Source organism: Sus scrofa, chromosome 8 (genome assembly GCF_054392235.1).
Source record: "Sus scrofa isolate SSC_HxYL_T2T_F1_AM1 chromosome 8, Sscrofa_HxYL_maternal_Yorkshire_Landrace_v2.0, whole genome shotgun sequence".
NCBI classification, from domain to species: Eukaryota; Metazoa; Chordata; class Mammalia; order Artiodactyla; family Suidae; genus Sus; species Sus scrofa.
This window is the reverse complement of record NC_139390.1, coordinates 4,472,238-4,490,805: the sequence shown is the minus strand read 5'-3', so window position 1 is coordinate 4,490,805 and position 18,568 is coordinate 4,472,238. Positions and strand designations below refer to the sequence as shown.

At 50.1% G+C, this 18,568-nt stretch overlaps 1 protein-coding gene across 11 annotated transcripts in view; it reads right to left on the bottom strand.

Moving 5' to 3' along the window:
- Positions 1–18,568, bottom strand: part of JAKMIP1 (janus kinase and microtubule interacting protein 1) — a 141,108-nt gene that overhangs the window by 119,391 nt on the left and 3,149 nt on the right. For 3 of the 11 annotated variants that reach the window (XM_084971492.1, XM_084971501.1, XM_084971500.1), the window contains exon 2: positions 1,791–1,920. The exons of the other annotated variants lie outside the window; for them this stretch is intronic. The gene's annotated coding sequence lies outside the window, so the exon portion shown is untranslated. The remainder of the gene's footprint in view (positions 1–1,790; positions 1,921–18,568) is intronic. 11 annotated transcript variants of the gene reach the window in all.

The following is an 18,568-nucleotide window of genomic DNA, read 5'->3' as shown; positions in this document are numbered from 1 at the left end:
CTCTCGGAAGGAACCACGTCCAGACCGCTGTCTCTCATGCTCCCTCTGCTGAGCCGTGCAGAAAGCCCCACATGAGTGCCGAGAGGGCAAGGCTCTTGTCCGGAGGCTCAACCACGCACTCATTCTGACTGTTAAATGACTCACGTAAACTCCCAGGGCCTGGGTTTCCTCCTGCCTTCTTGCAGCGATGGTTGAGAGGCTCAGAAAGGAGCATAAAACTCCCGCCCCAGAGGCGCCCAGTAAACTCTGCTGCTGAGAGGCAGACTGCATGCAACCAGACAGGAAGGCCAGCCCAAGGCCAGAGGTGCCTGGCTGTGGTCTCCTGGGAGACCCTGCCCCATCCACCACCACCTGCCTCCTCCACCTTCCAGAAGCCCTCAGGTGCCATTAATGAGATAATGCTGCAAAGCCACAAACCCACAGAAAACCAGGCCCCTCCACACAGCCACCTGCTCTGCAAAAGGTGACCCTCCCCATTCTGCAAGTCAGAGAACAAGAGAAAGGAAGTGGCCTAGCGGTGGCCCTGAGTCAGCCTGCAGAGCTCTCCTGGGGCATGACCCCTTCACCTGGGCCTTCAAAGGCGCAGTTAAACCTACAGATGCCACTTATAAGAGCCTTTTCTCTATGCCAGGCAATGTGCTGGGTATACCCATCTCAAGCCATCCTCGAAACCTCCTTGTGAAACAAGTAACAGTATTATCCCTGTTTGACAGGAAACTGAGGCTTAGAGAACTGAAGTCACCTGCCTAAGGTCCATGACTTAAAAGCGGCAAATCCGGGCTGAACCCAGGTCTGTCTGACTCTAAAGCCACTTACCAGATGCCCAAAGAACTGTCAGCATTGTCTTCTAGACTCAGGACCCAGCACCATGCCTGGCATGTTCTTAGAAGGCACCCAAGGACTTTTTTTAGGAATGAACAGCCAGGCTCTTTCCTGCACGCTATGCCTTCACCCTCCAAGGAAGCCAAAAACTATGGCCCAAAAACTAAATGCCACTGAATTAGCACCAACACATACAAAACAGTAGTTTCAAAATATTCCAGTTGATGGAAAACTTCCAATATCATCAGAAAACCACCTACTTCAATTCTCCATGAACAGAAACAATTTCTGATAAAATTGCTACTCATTTTCAGGACCTACATAGCAAAATTCTCATCAAGTAGAGGAATGAGAGATGTTTATCAACACTCATGAAAACATGGTGAAACTTCCTTTAGAATGTTCTGTGCATATGAAGTTTTTTTCCTTCAGCTTTTCACTGTAAAATCCTACCGGACACTGAACAGGAGGGAAACTGAGGTGGGGATGAGCAAGGGGAACCAAGAACTGTGATCCAAGAAAAAGAATCACGGCAGGATCCACACTCCTCTCCCGTGAGATGGAATTTAACACAATTCAACAAACATGCGCTAAGTAATAGTAATAACAGTCCCAGCTTATATAGCAGTGTCTCTGTACTAACAGCTGTTCCAAACTTTCAAGTTCTCTACAGTCCACAGCCCTATGGCAGGGGTGTTATTAGGGCCCCATTTCAGCATTCAGGCAGGAAGGAGTGAAGCACCTTGGCCAAGGTGACCCAGTTAGCAAGTAGGGGTGGGAGGTTCTACCCAGGTGGTCTGGCTGCAATGTCCATGTTCTTACTTGCTCTGCTATGTAGCTTCCAGGTGCCAGAGATGACACTAGGATGTGAAGACAGAGGCACAAGGATGGCCCAGGCACTGCTTCATCCATGAAAGGCCAACGTAATTACATTTCTCGTATAACTGAGCCTCAGCCATTCTGCATACCTGGGGGTAGGTGGCTGCCAGTCCCTAGGCAGCCACAAGGCATCAGGTCATCACACATACAATTCCGGTGCTCACAAGGTCCTGGAGAGGCACGTGTTCTCTTCCTCATTTCACAGGGACAAAATTCCAGCTAAAAGCAGGCAAAGGACTTGCTTGAGTCCCCACTTGAACACAAAGCCTTTGCTCTTTCTGCTGCTACTTGCTGGCTCTTGGCAAACTCCCTGCACCATTCTGGAATCTCCCCTTAACTGAGGTGCAAGGGCCCCTGAAGAAGTCCCAGAAAAGGCCTCAGTTCTCAGGCCATTTCTGTCCCACCGCTCCCGAGATGAGTCACGTAATCATACCACCGAAAACAAGCAGTGTGACTGGTGACTTCTAAGCCAAGAGCAACTTCTTTTGTGGTTTCCACATCCTTTCTACACCAGCCAATGAGTGTGGCTTGACACGCCCAGGGCACGCAACAGACACCTACTGAGTCCCCGCTGTGTATGCAAAGCTGGAGGAGGGGCACACGCAGAGTTCATCCTGTGTCCTGGCTTCTCTCCAGAGCACGACTCTGGAACTGGAGGATGAGGGAAGGGGTGGCAAGGCTGAAGTGAGCAGGGAGAGCAGGGGCTCAAAGCAAGACATTCCCTACAGGGCTGGGTGCTCAGACCAAGAGGAGCTTACTGCCAGGCTACCCACTTTCAGGCCACCACCAGGTCACTGCCACCACAGGGGAAGGAAGATGGTTGAGAATGACTTTGTCAGGTGCAGACATTGGCCGAGGCCCTTGAAAAGGCTGGCCCGGGACCGGGTGTCCCAATGGTTCCCCCACACGTGCGAAGGGTTCCAGTTGAGTCAGGGAGGCAGGCAAGGAAGCAGAGCGTAACAAGCTCAGGTGTTAACTGGAGACCAGGGGCTGCAGGTCCCAGTGGGGTGTGAAGGAAGAGATGTCTCGTGTGGCCCTGGCAGGGGTGAAATGCGGACATGCAGACAAGGGAGCAGGGGTCTAAGGAAGGTTGAACAGCGTTTAGGTAGGGAGAGCCGCAGGAGCACAAGTGCCAATCATTCCTTCATTCACTAATTCAACATTCCAGCACCTACCCACACCAGGCCCTGTGCTGGGCACAGGGGTCTCAGACACAAATCCCTCCCAGGCCCTAGCTCCAGAAAAAAAAAAAATATGGCCAGGGCTGGGACAGAAAGAAGTGAAGGGCCTGGGGGTTCAGGGAAGTACCCACGGGTATACACCTGAGCCACTTCTAGAGGTGGCAGAGAGGGTGTGCTGGGAAGAGGGCACAGATGTGCAGAGCCAAGAGGAATGGAGGGCAAGTTCAAGGAAGACAGACTGTTCTGTAAGGCAGCAGTCAGTGTCATAGACTGAAGGTCGGCAGCAGTCAGTGTCATAGACTAAAGGTCATGTTCACACACACACACACACCCGCCCCCCAAATCACATGCTGAAATGCTAATCCCCCAATGTGATGGTATTTGGAGATGAGGCTTTGGGGAAGTGACCAGGCCCTCATGATGGGATTAGTGCCCTTAGAAGAAGAGATGGCAGAGAGCCTATTTCCTCTTTCGCGAGCACACCATGAGAAGGCGGCCGTCTGCAAGTCAGGAAGAGAGCTCTCCCCAGAAACAGAATCAGCCTGCGCCTTGATCTTGTGCGTCCCAGTCTCTAGAACTGTGAGAAGTAAGTCTCTGTGGTTGAAGCCTCCGAGTCTCTGGCATTCTGTGTTACAGCAGCCAGAGCAGAACAAGACAGGTGGTAAGAGCAAGAGCATCCAGAGATGAGATCAGAGATGGGGAGACAAGGAGGAGTGATACAGCCACAGGTGTGGTTGCAGGATGACACTATTTCTTCTTTGCACGATTGCTCCTTCTCCCAACTACGCCCCATATCTGAGGAAGGAATGGGTGAAAAGAGCCCTCAGGCTGTCCTTGGACAGCACTGGACCTTCAAGGTCTGTTCACCAAGACCTGGGATGAGGCAGGTGCCGGCTCTTCCTTCAGCTCGGCTCGGCTCCGTCAGTGACGGTCCTACAGGCTCCTCCTTCCCTGAAGCCAGTCTTGGGAACAAGAGGCCACTTGGAGGGAGAGACGGAACCAAGAACCCAAAGTGGTACTGATGGGTAAACGGCAACAGAGAGACACAGGTGTCTGTGAAGGGGTGATGGCCAATACCTGAAATGGAGCACAGCCATCAGCACTTTGGAGCACTGGGCGATGGTGACCAGGCCTGGCTTTCAAAGCACAATCTGTGAAGATGCTCCAGGATCAGGGTTCTGGGGCAACATGTGTCTGATTCTCTTTGTTTAGGTAAAGTGACTTTAAACTACAAACACAGCACACAAATTCAAATGAGCTGCACCCAAAAGTGAACCCTCTGTAGACACCACAGCGTGGACCTGGGCGGCCAGGTGAATACTCAGCTTTGTACAGGTCTTGGGGTTGAGACTCTCCTGTCATCGCCAGGAAAATGGATCCTGAGACGACAAGGCGAGTTGTGGACAAAACCTTATCAGCTGCAAACGCGGGAGCTAGAGTCTCGAACCAGAATAAACAATGAGGTCCTGCTGTACAGCGCAGGAGACTATGTGCAACCTCTTGGGATGGAACATGATGGAAGAAAATATGAGACAAAGAATATATATATATACATATATATATATGTGTGTATATATATATATATCTGCGTCATTTGGCTGTACAGCAGAAATTGACACAACACTGTAAATCAACTAAAATTTTTTAAAAATTTAAATTAAAAAAATGTTCACAACCATAACAAAGCCCAAGTGACATTCAGGATGCTATGGCTGTTGAGACTACCCCTGTCACTCCAAATTTTCATTTTGAAAGTTGTTCCTGAAAGCAACCTCAGTGCTCCCATGGACTGACTTAGAACTTGAAGTGTTGTAAGTTTAAAATAATAAACTATGGCCTCCCTGCTTTGTATATGGGGATGGGGTGGTTTAGCGGATAAATTAAAAAAAAAAAAAAAACAACACTTCATTGTTACATACAGGCCCAGACAGAGGGGAGGGTATTGTGTCATTCTATAATTATCTCAATAATCATCCCAGCTCAGTGGGCCTCAGGGGGGGACAGAAACCAAGCATTCCGCAAGCGGGCCTCCACGAGCACCTTGTACAGAAGCGACCACTGCAAAGCGTTACAGGCAGCAGGTGGGCAGGATTCAAACCCAGGCCTTTCGGCTCAAGGCTGTTTTTCACACGCTGCTACCTTCCTTCACTCCTTTCCTAGAAATGAGGATGCAGCCCACACGCACCATTATGAGAGGGTGCAGCAGGGTGGGGGGGGCTGCCCTCCTTCTCCCGCAGGAAACCACTGGAAGCTGACACACCCTTCACTCTGAGCCCCAGTTTGGAATGTGTGCTTATTGGGGTGGAGAACTGTCCCTTACACCCTACGAATCAAGGTCCCCTTGTTTCGCTGGCACATTCAGCAAGATACTAGGGGTGATTCACGCCCATGGGAGGGAACCAACCAGTTGTCAACTGTTTTAGAAACAACCAGACTGTGTAACTACAGACAAAGTGGGAACCAGCCCTGCCTTCCTTGGTTCTCAAACAGAGGGGGTATCAGAACTCCCAAGGGGACTTTAGTTAAAGCCAGACTGTTGGGCCCCAAGCCAATTTTTCTGATCCAGAAGCTCAGGGTAGAGCCTAAGAACATGCATTTCTGAAATGCCCACAGGTGCTGCTGCTGCTGCTGCTCCAGGACCTCACTTGTAGAACCACTGCTCTCTTCTGTTCATTACAAACTGTCCTTAATTGAGGTAGGTGGTCATGTAAGGCTGAATGGGCAGGTCCTCCTAAGACGGGAAGGTGGGGAAGGCAGACAAATATGTCTTCAAGGAAGCGGGGCAGCATGAGCAAACACATGGCAGCTGGAAACAGTGGGTAAGGAAGGCAGCAGCTCTTTGTGGTCAGGAAGTAAAAGGGTGACCAGGAGTAATGGAGAGTGAGGTGGGAGGGGAAAGCAGAGGCTGTAGATGTCAGGGCGACAAGGACGAAACGGAACATCAGCTATGGGCTGTGTTTGCTGCTACTGATTTCTAATTTCAAGGCATATGGTCATATAATAACCACAAAGGGAACATACTTTGTATTATTTCTACTCTTTCAAGTTTATTGAGGTTGTTTTAGGACCAAGCATATGGTCTGTCCTAGAGAATGATCCATATGCACTTGAAAAGAATAAATATTCTTGGCAAAGACATGGAGAAAAGGGATCCCTGCTGGTGGGAAGGTAAAATGGTGAAGCCACTATGGAAAACAGCATGGAGGTTCCTCGAAAAAAATAAAACTACCACAGGATCAAACATCCCCACTTCTGGGTATTTATCCAGAGAAAATGAAAAAACTAACTTGAAAAAATATATGCACCCCATGTTCACTGTAGCGTTATGTACAATGGCCAAGAAATTGATACAACCTATGTGTCCTTCAATGAATTAACTGATACAGAAAATGTAAAAGAGATAGATATAAAATCTAATATTATTCAGCCACACAAAAAAAGAATGAAATCTTGCCATTTGTGAGACATGGACCTTGAAGGCATCATGCTAAGTGAAATAAGTTGTGCAGAAAAAAAAAAAAAAAAAATCCCATATGATCTCACTTGTGGGATCTTAAACAACAATAAAAAGCAAACTCAGATACAGAGAGGAGATGGGAGGCTGCCAGAGGCGGGGCACGGGAGGGTGGGGGGATGGGATAAGGAGGTCGCCAAGCACAAGCTTCCAGTGATGAAATACGTAAGTCATGGGAATATAAAATGCAGCAGGGTGACTGGAGTGAAGAATAGTGCATCACATATTTGAAACCAGCGAAGAGAGTAGATCTGAAAAGTTCTCAGCACAAGAAAAAAAATGTGTGGTAACCATAGGGCGATGGATGATACCTAGACTTATTGTAGTGATTACTTCACAATGTATACAAATGTCGAATCATTATGTTGCACATCTGAAACTAACATAATGTTAGTTTCACATGAAATGCACCTCAATTAATATATTTTTTTCTGATGGTGATGGTGGAGTATCCTGTAAATGTTTGTTAAGACTGGTTTACAGGGTTTTCGGGTTTTCCGTTTCCTCGCTGATCTGTCTAGATGTTCTATCCATTATCGAAAGCAGGGGATTGAACGATCCAGCTCTTAGTGTTTAATTATCTCTCTCTCCCTTCATTTCGATCAGTTTTTGCTTCATACAGTTTGGTACTCTGTTGTCAGCTGTATATCTGTTTATAATTGTTACATCTTCCTGATGGATTGCCCCTTTTATCACTATAAAATATCATTATTCAACTTCATTATAAAGTGTCCCTCTTTATCTCTAATTTTTATTTTAAATCTATCTCGTATGATATCAGTATGGTCACTCTAGCTTTCACATGGTTGCTCTTTGCATGATATACCTTTTTCCTTCCTTTTACCTTCAATCGATTTGCATCTTTCAGTCTAAAGATGTATGGCATCTGTAGACAGCCTATAGTTAGATCTTTTTTTTTTTTGGTCTTTTTCTAGGGCTGCACCTGCAGCATATAGAGGTTCCCAGGCTAGGGGTCGAATCAGAGCTGTAGCCGCCAGCCTACGCCACAGCCACAGCAACGCTAGATCTGAGCCATGTCTGCGACCTACACCACAGCACAGGGCAACACCAGATCCTTAACCCACTGAGCAAGGCCAGGGATCGAATCCACAACCTCATGGTTCCTAGTCGGATTCGTTAACCACTGAGCCACTATGGGAACTCCTAGATCACTTTTAATATATTCCAAAAATCTCTACCTTTTCACTGGATTGTTTAATCCATTCACATTTAATGTTATTGGGGGGGTTGCTTTTTTCTTTTTTTTCTTTTTTTTCTTTTTTTTTTGGTCTTTATAGGGCTGCACCCACGGCATATGGAAGTCCCCAGGCTAGGGGTCTAATCGGAGCTGTTGCTGCCGGCCTACGCCACAGCCACAGCAATGCAAGATCCGAGCTGCGTCTGCAGCCTACACCAGAGCTCACAGCAACACCGGATCCTTAACCCACTGAGCAAGGCCAGGGATCAAACCCACAACCCCACAGTTCCTAGTCGGATTCGTTTCTGCTGCACAACGACAGGAACGCCTAATGTTTTTGTTGATATAGTCGAGTTTACATCTGCCGTTTTACTTTTTCTATATATCTCATGTCATCTGAGTTCCTCTAACCCTCCTTTGCCGTGTTCTTTGCCATTATAATGAATCAGGCATATACGACAACGCAACAACTTCAAAGAGCTACTTCTTTTTAATTCGGATAGCAAAATGACCTCTCCAACAATTTTTAGTTTCTTCAACTGCTTTTCTAATGATGATTTTTTTTTCTGGTTCCAGAAAACAGGAACAAATCTAATATTCACCCACTAGGTATGGGACACCATCTACAAAAATGTCAATTACCAGCTTCCGGGGTTGGAGGAGTTGAGGCTACGACTTGACCTTCCCACAAAGAGGAGGGACGGGGCCATTCACCATGTTTTGAGGATCCCCTTCATGACACGTTCAGTGTCCTGACAGTTCAGTGCTTCTAGCCAAGGTGGGAAGGATGGCTGGAATTCACAAGAGTCCACAGTGTGGATAGTTTCAGACACCCTGGCACTGCTCTCAGACACTTGACACAGATGCTAACAAAGATCTAGTGAGCAGAGGCCCTTTCTACACCTGCTGCAAGAAACAGATAAGACAGCACAAACTGATTAGCCCACATCCCTGCCTGAGAGTGATTTTAACACCCACCACCACCACAACCATCTACGGATCACCTGACCTCGTAGTTCACCTACAAAGCCCTCTATTCATCAGCACACATGAAGGGAAGCTACAATCCAGGGGGGGTCGTGAGTTGTGAAATCCCAAATTCACAGCTTATGTTGTGAACGCCTGAGGTTCGGGACACCCAGCACCCCCTCTCCCATCTCCTGGCTGGAGCACTTCCAAGTTCTGATGTCCTGTCCAGCAAAAGGCCATGTTTGTCTATTTGGACTGAAGTGTCTTCCATTCATTTTTAGCTGCCCCTCCAGAAAACTCAAGAGATCTACAATATCCCCATAAACTGGGCTCATCCTGGGTGCCTGGCATTCTTCCAGGGAGAGGGAGATCATGTCCGTAAAATGCCCAAATGGCAAATTCCCAGGAGTTTAAGCAGGTTGGGCATAATTTGGGGACATGCAGGCCCTTTTTCAAAATAAGATGTCTGGTTGGCACAAAAAAAAAAAAAAACACCTCATCCAGCCCTGATCCTGGAAGGATCCAAGACCCAATTATTGCCAGGCTTAATGAGCTCACTCGCCCAGCTGCCCTGACCCAAGGAAACAGCCCTGCCAACTTCCAAAAAGGAGGCGTGTCTTCCAAAGCATATTCTGAGATGCAGCTCGAGAGAATGGAAGAAATCAGGTCAATTTAACGAGGAATAGGACCTGCGAACACAAGAACATGGCTTGGATTCTGAAGAACAGCTTTCTAACATTTTCTTCACCCTCAACCAAAAGCAGGCTGCCATCCAGGCAGTGAAACCCCCGTGTGCAGAAGGGAAGCTGGATTAAGTTCCACAGAAGCTTCACAAATATCATCTCGGGGCTGACAGAACCACCTGGGATGTTTTGATCCCAAGTATGGAGGTGCCCAAGGTCTGGAGAGTTGATGTCACTATAGGCGCCTGCTGCGGAGAATAGAGGGGGGGCTTCTTCAGGGCAGAACAGACCAGATGCAAACAACAGCAAACAATCTTCGGCACCAGACTCCCGCCACTGACATTCTAGGATTCTGATATTACAGGAATATGAAACATACTCATTTTTTATTTCTTGGCTCAGAAGTGAAGCCAATTCACCCATAATGCTATAAACACCAAATCTCAAGGCTAAAGGTCAAATGCTATCGACCACCTACTATGCACCCCATCCTGTGCAGGGCTCTGGGAATGCCACTGTGAACCAGGAAGCATCCTTAATCTCCTGGGACCTTCTGGCTAGCAAGAGAGTCAGACAAGTCACTGGCAGCTGGAATACAGAAGCCAGGGCAGTGACAGAGGGATGCTCAGGGCATCGGACGCCCTTGGGACATTGCTGACCCAGCCTGCAGATGCGGAAGCGTTGTCAGGGAAGGTTTCTGGAGGAAGCAAGGCTGAGGATGGATGTGAAGCACAGGTGGAGGGTGTTCACCAGGTGGATGGGGGCAGGGACGGCGAATGGGCAGATCCGCCAGAGGGAACAGCATATGCGAAGCCTGGCTCAGTCCAGCTAGACGTCTACTGAAGGCATGGGAGAAGGGCAAGGCAGGAGCAGAGCACACACGCCACACTGGCAAAATCAGGAGAGCAGAGCAAGCCTCTTCACTCTCTCCGTCTGCCTCCAGGCTGCTCCTGTCTTAATCCAGCCCCAGTGACTTCATTCACTGTACCTACACTTGCAGAGCAAGCAAACAGGTCTCTCCTTGAGCCCCAGCATCCCCGCTGGGCTGGGGGGCCTGCAGGGTATCACAGGACAGGGTGTGGGGAGGATGGGGAAGGAGGATGCAAGCAGACGGAGCTGGCAAGCAAGGGTCTGGAAGGAGAGACAGCGCTTAGCAAGGGGTACAATTCATGGGAAGGTATGAGAATTGAATGGGAAGCAGGCCATGGGGGCCTCGAACCCAGGCTAAAGTGGTTGCACTCTTTTCATAAGCAATCAGCAGACTGAGGTAGCCAGAAGAGGTCTGACCCCACCACTGCCGTTTCTACCTGGGCAACCCCAGGTAAGCCACTCATTCTCCTGCAATGAGGCAGTGCCCCGCAGTGAGGGCTGGAAAAGAAGACTCGCTGCTGCCCGCAATAACCCACTTCCAGGACTTCCCACTGGGACTCGGTGGGTTAAGGACCCAATGTTGTCTCTACGAGGATTGCGGGACCACTCCCTGGCCTCACTCAGTGGGTTAAGGATCTAGCGTTGGCGCAAGCTGCAGTGTAGGCTGCAGGTGTGGCTCGCAACCGGTGTGGCTGTGGCTGTGGCGCAGGCTGCAGCTGCAGCTAAGCCTACCCCAGCCCGCAGCACAAGGCCAGGCACCTGCAGGCAGGTGGGTGTGTGGAAGATGAGAGGGACAATGCTAGCTAACGGTTGGGAAACTCTGACAAAATCCCTCTTCGGGACGGGGACAGGGGTGTGCCACCCTCCAAATGCCACAGCTCCCAGGGTGAAGTGATTTGTTTCCCTCGTGGCTCCCGGCTGGATCTGGGAGCTCCATGGAGACTCCCTCCCAGGTCTGGGAAAGCGCGGGAGAGCCTTTCAAGCAGAGAAGGTGCGCAAACAGGGAGGTGCCTCGCCCGGCCTTGAGAATCGGAGGCCCTCGTCCAATCAAAGCTGGCCGTACAGTAGCCCCGCCCACTATGCAAAGATTCTCCCAGAGATCTCCGCATGCAGGGGCCGTCGGAAAGGAACGTGCAAACTCTTTGGAGGACGGAAAAAATCGGGTGCGGTCATTATAGGCAGACGGATTAAAAGGGTCAGAGCCACTGAATGGAGGCGACTCTCAGCAGAGTGGCCAATGCTCTTCGGTCATCCTATAGCCGTCATCTTGGGTGCCAATTAGCAAGAGGCTACCACGCACCAGCCCTTAGGTGTCTGCCCAGACAGCTCCCGTTAGAGCCCCGGCTCTCATCGCCCTATGCCTGTGGTCCTGTCCCCTTACTTTAATTATATCCTGCAGGGAAGAGTTACTGTCGTGATGACCTGTCTTGTGTTTTACTTATGGGTCTCCCCGGTCTCAGAATCAGAGCTGCCATGGGCAGGGACCTTGCCTGGGTCTTCGTGGGGCTCTGGTCTCTTCCAGGGGCCACAGGAGGCCCTCAAATGGGCACTGTCGTTGTTCATCATCAGACGGAGCGTCCAGTTTACAGAGGAGGAAACTGAAGCACAGAAAAACTGTAACTTTTCAGTTCAGTATGCTCAGTATGGAGGAAGTTGAGTGTGCCTAGCTCTTAGAGGCAGGGCGAAGGTCAGAAATAACCACACACAGCTCAGGGTGCTGCTGCCACTGTGGCCACGACACTTCACAGAAGGCAGAGCCACCATCCTCTGGGCCTGGTCCCTGCCCCTGAGGCGCTTAGAGTTTGGCAGCACTGTCCCCCCAAAATACAATGTGAACCCCACGTGCAATTTTAAATTCTCTACTAGCCACATTAAAAAAAGAACAAGTAAAAACAAAGAAAAAAATGGGAAAAAATAAAAAACAAAAATAAAGAAAAAAAGGTGAAATTAATTTTAATAATTCATTGCATTTAACAATATACCCAAAAGTTTTGTTTCAACACATCATCCATGTTAAAGTTATTACTGAGATCTTTTTCACCCTTTGTCCTACAAAGTCTTCAAAATCCAGTGCAAATTTTTCACTCTCTGGCCCGTGTCAGTTCACAGGAGCCACATCTCAATGCTCGAGCCCTGAGGGGCCACCGGAGTGGACAGGTCGGCTCCAGAAGTCCTCTGGCTACCTTGGGACAAGTGAGCAGATGAGCTAGGAGACTCATTCCCAATCACTATAATCATGACCTCTGCAATCACCACCAGCGCCCAGACACCTACTGTGCCCTGCCACGCTCTGGGCTGTCTACACAGTAATTTCTTTTTTTTTTTTTTTTTTTTTTTTTGTCTTTTTTGCCATTTCTTGGGCCGCTCTCACGGCATATGGAGGTTCCCGGGCTAGGGGTCCAATCGGAGCTGTAGCTACTGGCCTACACCAGAGCCGCAGCAACGTGGGATCTGAGCCACGTCTGCAACCTACACCACAGCTCACAGCAACACCGGATCCTTAACCCACTGAGCAAGGCCAGGGATCAAACCCGCAACCTCATGGTTCCTAGTCGGATTCGTTAACCACTGAGCCATGATGGGAACTCCAGCATAGTAATATCTTTTCTTTTCTTTTTTCCTTTTTACAGCTACAACTGTGGCACATGGAATTCCTAGGCTAGGGGTGCAATCAGAGCTGCTGCTGCCAACCACAGCCACAGCAACACCAGATCAGAGCTGTGTCTACAGCCCACACCACAGCAACACTGGATCCTTAACCCACTGAGCCAGGCCAGAGATCAAACCCACATCCTCATGGATACCCGTCAGGCTCTTTACCACTAAGCCACAATGGGAACTCCCTACGCAGTCACTTGGGACATTCGCGCGCACCAAGCCCAGAAGCTGGAGACACTGAACTTTCTCCATACTGGACCGAAGAAAAAGAGTGAAGCTTGCAAAGATTAAGTAATGTGCTCCAGATCACAGAGCTAGCAGAGTGGAGTTAGGAAATTAAGTTGCATCTGACTCCAAGCAACAGCTATATAACTGTGTAGGGAGACCTGCTGCCTGCCGGCACCCTGTGTGGGGAGATGGAAAAAAACATGCCAGACGAGGTTCCTGCCTTCGTGGTGCTTTTATTCTAGCTTAGGAGCACAGCGGGAACGATCACAGAGGGGGAAACAAAACTCCTTTCAGATCATGATGCTTTCAGAAGAAACCAGATGCCAAAGGGGAGAATAACAGCGGAGGGGCAGGAGTTCCCATTGTGGCTCAGTGGATTAGGAGCCTGACTAGTATCCATGAGGACACGGGTTTTATCTCTGGCCTCATTCAGTGGGTTAAAGGATCCAGCACTGCCATGAGCCATGGTGTAGGTCACAGACACGGCTCAGATCCTGCGTTGCTGTGGCTGTGGTGTAGGCCAGCAGCTGTAGCTCCGATTCGACCCCTAACCTGGGAACTTCCATATGCCGCAGGTGTGGCCCTAAAAAGAGAAGACAAAAAAGAAAGGAGTTTCCGTTGTGGTGCAGCATAAATGAATCCAACGAGTATCCATGAGAACGCAGGTTCGACCCCTGGCCTCGCTCAGTGGGTTAAGGATCTGGCGTTGCCACGAGGTGTGGTTAGGTCACAGACACGGCTTGGATCCTGCATTGCCGTGGCTGTGGTGTAGGCCAGCAGCTGTAACTCAAATTCATCCCCTAGCCTGGAAATTCCCATATGCCTCAGGTGTGGCCCTAAAAAGCAAAAAACAACAACAACAACAACAAAAAAAAAAGCAGAGGAGGGGTGAGCTGGGCATCTCCCTGGGAAGGGCAGGGAAGACCTCTCCAAAGAGGGGAAATTGAAGCGAAGATATGAAGGGTGAGCAGAAGCCAGTTCTGGTGAGGGCAGATGAATAATGAGCCGGGCAGCAGGTACAAATGCAAAGCATCCAGCACCTACCAGGAACCAACAAAAAGGCACCTGAGCTGCCTGTGCTGTGCCAGCTGCCTCTCTGGGCCACTGGGCTGGCCCCGTGTCAGCCCTGCTGCCGTTCCATGTTCTGGCATGAAAATGAGAAATCAGCAAATGATTCTCCAGATATCAAGGGCATGTCAAGGCCAGAAGTGGAGGGCACATCCACAACTATCTGATGAGTGGCTGAACCGACACCTTGGTGGGCAGTGGAGGGACAAAGTGGAAACCCCCGAACAGAACCCAGGCAGCCGAGAAGCACTTTGAGCCGTGCTTCAAACTCTACGCACAATAGTCACACGGCAGAAACCACCCAAGTGTCCATCAACAAATGAATGGATGACAAAATGTGGTCCAGCCTTACAATGGAATATTATTCAGCCTTAAAAAGGGATGAAGTACTGCCACCTGCTGTGATCTGGATGAACCTTGAGGACATGATGCCAAGTGAAAGAAGCCAGACACAGATGGCCTCATATTATAGGAGTCCCTTACATGAAATTCCAGAATCGGGAAATCACAGAGATGGAAGGCAGGCGGGTGGTGCCCAGGGCTGGGGCGGGGGGTGGGGGGGAGGCCGTGACAGAGAGAGCATTCTCCCTGGGGGTGATGAAAGCGTTTTAAAACTAAGAGGTGTTGGCTATACAACACGGTGAATTCACTAAATTATTTTCTTTAAAATGGTTATTCTCATGTTGTGGGAACTTCAGTCCAGTAAAAAGGGGGGAGAAAGGGAGGAAAAAAGGAACAATTTCAGTAGAAGAGCCAGGAGCCTGTTAAATAAAACCCCATGTCTCAGAGAGCAGACAGGAGTGACCAGCCTCCCGAAGCACTAGGAGAGAGAAAACACAGATGTCGCCAGGTTAAAAGACACAGGAAAGTCCCTCTACCAGATCACTCTGGCCTCCACCATCAATGCCTGGAATCCTCCGGGTTGTCCTGTCCGCCAAAGGAAGCAGGACACCCCTCAGGGATGCGTCCCACCTGCTCCAGGCCCCAGGAAGGGACGAGGGGCCCGTCCAGGGCTCCTGAATCAAAACGCCTCAGAGCTGGAGGCTCGGGGGCCAGCAGGCCGAGCCAGCGCGTCCCCTGCCCTGGCACACACGTGGGTGCTACTGCCACAATGGGCGGCCCTTGGCAGTCCTGGGAGGGTCACAACAGAACCTCCTTTCATTCCCCAAAGTGGTCCTTCGGCCAAGTCTGGGGAGAAAGGACAGCAGGAAACCTGTGTCCACACAGCGCATGGGCCCACTGAGGTCCACTTGGGGTTTGGGGGTGCGTGACGGGTCCCGAGGATGATTCTAGGACCTGGAAAGGATAAAGGGGCCACCCCAAGCCACATAGAGAGGACAGACTGACCCAATCCCCGATTAAGGTGTGGCTGTTCCAGGGGACAGCATCATAGCTACTATCCACTGCCCGACGCCGGGTCTCTCTTCTTTTTTTTTCTTTTTAGGGCCCCACCTGTGGCACGTGGAAGGTTCCCAGGCTAGGGATCAAATCGGAGCTGCAGCTGCTGGCCTACACCACAGCCACAGCAAGGCCAGATTCAAGCCATATATCTGTGACCTACAGAGCAAATTGCAATGATGCCAGATCCCCCCCCCAACCCCGAGCAAGGCCAGGGACCAAACCCTTATGGATACCAGCTGGGTTCTTAACCCACGGAGCCACAACGGGAACTCCCAGGCCTCTGTCCTTTATTTCACCCTCATAGCCCTGTGGTCTACAGGGACGGGGGTGGGGTTATTCCCATTTTGCAAATGAGGACACTGAGCTGCGAAGAGCTCAAAGGGTGCAGGCGCTCATCCACGGTCAATTCAAACCCAAGGCTGCCATCGGAGCCTCCGGCGCTAAATTATAATGCCGCTGGTGTTTGCTTTTATCCACTAAACCCCACAAGGCAGCATGGGGTCACGATTTAGAATGCGGCTGCCAGTTTGGGATGACGGAGGAGGTCCGGAGACGGATGGTGATGATGGTTGCAGGACAGTGTGAATGTACTTTTTTTTTTTTTTTTTTTTGTCTTTTTAGATCCACACCCAAGGCATAGGGAGGGTCCCAGGCTAGGGGTCAAATTGGAGCTGTAGCTGCCAGCCTACACCACAGCCACAGTAACGCAGGATCCAAGCCACATCTGCAACCCGCACCACAGCTCACAGCAACACCGGATCTTTAACCCACTGAGCAAGGCCAGGGATCGAACCCCCGTCCTCATGGATGCTGGCCAGGTTTAATAACCGCTGAGCCACGACAGGAACTCCTGAATGAATGTACTTTAAAAAAAAAAAGTGACTATTTAAAAAGTGACCACTGAACTACACCCTTAAAAAAGGTTAGATGTTAACTACTATTAAATCTTAAATATTGTATATTTAAAACAAAGATATTTTAAGAATTGATGAGGTGTAAGACATTAAGAAACGGCCAAAAAGTTTTTTAGAAAGAGATACTAACTATGGAGCCCACATTCTCTGAACATGGTAAGATTCAAGAGAAGCTAATAAAAATACAAATTCCTGCCCCCCTCGAAAAAAGTAGTAACATGAGCTGCTTGGGTTCAAATCCCTGCTCCCCCATGTCCCAGTTTTGTGACCCTGGGGGCTTCAGAGCCTCCCTGTGCCCACCTGTAGAACAGGAACTGCAGGGCACCTCTTTCTGGGGGTTGTGCCCAGGACTGAATGAACTTAAACCAGAGAGAGAGCACAGGCCAGGGGATGGCAAGCTTCTGCACAGGGCCTGGTGGTAAATGTCTCTGGCTTTCCTGGCATCTGCCCCAATTGCCCAGCTCTGCCAGTACAGGACAGAAGTGGCCATCGACAAGAGGTACACAGATGGGCGTGGCTGGGTGCCAATAAAACTTTATCAAATCGAGCTGAGGGCTGATGAGCAGTCGCTTGCACACACCCTGGCACTTGGGAAAGGCTCACCCAAAATTAACTGTTACACTTAAGAAAAACAGCATTTATCGCAGTTCATTTCTGTAGACCAAGGAGCGGTACAGGAATCCTTGCTGCGGTTCTGGAAATAAATACAATCACCAAAGACAAGAGCAGAACCCCTGGCCCCACCGTGGAGCAGCCCCCTCCATCCCTCTCAGCAGGAGGTGGTCCCCTCTCTGCTGCTTTTTTTTTTTTTTTTTGGTCTTTTTGCCATTTCTTGGGCCACTCCCGCGGCATATGGAGGTTCCCAGGCTAGGGGTCCAATCGGAGCTGTAACCTCTGGCCTAAGCCAGAGCCACAGCAACTCGGAATCCAAGCCGCATCCGCAACCTACACCACTGCTCACAGCAACACCGGATCGTCAACCCACTGAGCAAGGGCAGGGACCAAACCTGCGACCTCATGGTTCCTAGTCAGATTCGTTAACCACTGCGCCACGACGGGAACTCCCTCTGCTGCTTTGGGGTTGGTTGATTTCCAACCAGTGTGTTAATTACCTCCTTGGCTATTCTGCAAGTACTAGCCCTATAGGAGGGGCTTCTGACCCCTGCCCTTCACAGCAAGAGGCCCCCAGGGACCCCTTCCTTCTCCCTGCCCCTCCCTGCTGACCCAGAGTCGCTGGCTGTCCATCTGGCTTTGGAATGGCATAAGCAGAGAAAACATTTTCCGGAGGCATTCAGGGCTAGAACGACCATCCAGGCTCCCACTGCTGGCCAGCCTTGGGGTCTTTTTCTGAGCCTCAGGCTACAGCAATACCAGTAGCTACTACCAGCTTTAAGGGAAACCGTTTCTATAAAAAGCACCGAGAAGGCTCCTCTGATTGAAAGCTTCTTCCAGCAGCCCTCGAAGAAGGTCGCCTTTGTATTACAGGCATCGGCGTGCTTCCTGGAGCAACACCTAAGCTCCCAGCGAGTGACTCTGGCTGGTTAGTTCCACCTCCGCCTCCACCTCCAGTCAGAGCCCTGCTTGTCAGCTGTTCCCAGAAAGCCTCACCCCGACTGGCGCTGTGCAGTTGAAATCAGATAGTTCACGGCAGGAGTGGGAGTTTAAGCCGCGATGGAGAGCTCTTTTCCTTCTGGGAACATCACTGGAAGAGGAACGGGCACAGAGAGGTCAAGTGACTTGCCCAAAGGCACACAGCCAGCAGGGTCTGAGCTGGTCCTCAACGCAGTGCCTCTGACCTGGCCCTGTCCCCTCACAGCTCGCCGCACCTCGACGGTGGCCACTGCTTTTAACTGTTAGTTCCATTAAGAGTTTTCCTAAGAATTGGGTGGAAATTCCTATAAACGCTGCCCGCCAACACTGAGCAGGAAAGGAGTCTCGAAGGAACTGCTCTGGGACCAGGGGACTCTGAACTCAAGATTCCTGCCCCGAGCTCTCGGCACCTGCTCACGCAAGTCTGCACAACTGGAATCAGCCAACATGGCAGCTGCCCCCGTCCTCCCTCGTTGCCACTTATTGAGTATTGAATATTTAGCTAATTGGCCTGATGGTCTCAGCGTGGGAAGGACAAAGAGGGCCCCTAACTGGGGCGTTTGCTCCATGACAAAGCTAAAGGAGTTATTTTC